Genomic DNA, 2,564 nt, shown 5'->3' on the forward strand with positions numbered 1-2,564 from the left:
GAACCCATAATCTTCATGCTCATAGTTTGGCTACATTTGCAAGCACTTGTAAACTACCTTTTGAACCCCAGCATTGCTTTACAGCTGAGATAAAACACAGACCTTCTGTCCCAAACAATGTCAAGGATTGGCAAGTGTTTGAGGATGATACACAAATAAACAATTTCTTGACTTTGCAGCAAGAATTTTCAGGACTAAACATTGATACTGAGGCTGCAAGTGATTCACAAATACTAGGTGAACAGCACCAAACAAATATCTCACTCAAAACAGCAAATCAAATGCTTTGTCCAACAAACTTTGACCAGGAGAAAATACAAGAACTTGAACAATTACATTATGAGGAAATAGCTGATGCTGAAGCTGAAGTTATACAATTAAAAGACAATTTTCTTCCAACAGGCCTAGCTCCATTAGAGGACATTTTTTACTCAAATGATGTCCCTAGAAAACCAAAATTGCAGCCTCTTAATGCTGCCATTGAAGAGTGCAACATTGGAACTATTGAAAAACCCAAGATAATTAAATTGTCTGCATCTTTACCACCTGATCAGAAGCCTAAATACATTGAACTCTTTAAAGAATTCCAAGATGTCTTTGCATGGAGTTATGAGGATTTAAAGTCCTATGACACCTCTGTCATTCAACACACTATCCCTCTCAAGCCCAATCAAAAGCCCTTTAAACAGAAATTGAGGAGAATCAATCCTATGCTTCTCCCTTCAATTGAAAAAGAGGTACAAAAAATGTTTAAAGCTGGCATCATAGCACCAATCAGATTCTTAGACTGGATTTCAAATTTGGTCCCTACAAGAAAGAAAACTGGTGAAATAAGGCTTTGTGTTGATCTAAGGAACTTAAATCAAGTGTCCTTAAAAGATAATTACCCCTTACCCAAGATGGATCACATCTTGCAAAGAGTAGTGGGGGCCTCAAGAATTTCTCTACTTGATGGATTCTTAGGTTTCAACCAGATCTTAGTTCACCCTGATGATCAGGACAAAACAACATTCACAACCCCATGGGGAACCTTCAAATATGTCAAAATGCCTTTTGGGTTGAAAAATTCAGGAGCTACCTTTCAAAGAGCAATGGATATTGCGTTTGCCAAAGAAATTCATGATTTCCTTGTCATCTACTTAGATGACCTCACACCCTTCTCAAAATCTGACCAAGAACATTTGAAACATCTAAGGCAAATATTCATAACTTGTAGGAAATATGGAATTTCCTTAAATCCCAAGAAATCCCTGTTTGGTTTGGAAGAAGGCAAGTTATTGGGTCATATTATTTCAAAGGATGGCATTAGGATTGACCCAGACAGAATACAGGCCATCTTGCAAATGCCCCACCCAAGAAACATTAAGGAATTACAAGCATTCTTGGGGAAGATCAACTTCCTAAAGAGATTTATCCCAAATTTGGCAGAATTGAGCAGATTACTAAATAACATGCTAAAAAAGGATTCAAAAGTAAAATGGACAGTAGAAGCAAATCAAGCTTTTGAAGGAATAAAATTGGCCCTTACCCAAACTCTAGTCTTAACAAATCCTAAATTTGACAAAGAGTTTATCATTTTCTCTTTTGCCTCCCAACATACTATTGTTGTTGTCTTATTACAGAAAGATGACCAAGGAAATGAGAGACCTATTGTTTTCTTTAGTAGAGCTTTCAGAGATGCACCCCTGAAATATCAGATCATGGAAAAGCAAGCATATGCTTTGGTCAAAGCCATCAAAGACTTTAGGATTTATATCCTATACTCCCATGTTATAGCTTATGTACCAAGTCCCATTGTGAAAGACATACTTACTCAAGAGAACTTAGAGGGCAGAAGAGGAAAATGGATTGCCAACATTTTAGAATTTGACATTGAAATAAAACCTACAAAACTGATAAAAGGGCAAGGTTTGGCCAAATTAATGTCTGAAACAAATTTCCAAGCCTTGGACATCAACCAACTGGACAGTGAACTGGAGCTAGCGACTCCAAAGATCAATGTAGCCTTTGAACAATCTCCGTGGTATTCTGATATCTGTTATATATTGCAAAACCTGTGTGCTCCCCCAAGATTGTCCAGAACTAAATGTAGGTTCCTAAAAATGAAAGCTTCAAGATTTTATGTCATGGATGGCAATTTGCTTTGGAAAAACCATGAGGGTATATTGTTAAACTGCTTAATTGAGAATGAGACTAACAACGTCATGAAAGAATTCCATGTAGGTGACTGTGGTGGACACCTGTATTGGAAGTCCACTGTGGATAAAATACTGAGGGCTGGTTACTATTGGCCCACTTTGTTCTCTGATGTTAAAAATTTCACTACCTCATGCCATAAGTGTCAAATATTTGAGGGAAAGAGAAAGTTACTGCCACTCCCTCTGAGGCCTATTGCAACAGAGAGACCTTTTCAACAATGGGGCTTGGATTTCATTGGGGAAATTCATCCCTCATCTTCAGGCCAACATAGATGGATCCTCAGAGCCACAGACTACTTCACCAAATGGATTGAGGCCATCCCATGTAGACAGGCAAATGATTCAACAATCATTCAGTTTTTGGAG

This window comes from Pinus tabuliformis, chromosome 8 (assembly GCF_031772625.1).
Source record: "Pinus tabuliformis cultivar Carrire ecotype Pingquan chromosome 8, CPIR1, whole genome shotgun sequence".
Classification (NCBI taxonomy): Eukaryota; Viridiplantae; Streptophyta; class Pinopsida; order Pinales; family Pinaceae; genus Pinus; species Pinus tabuliformis.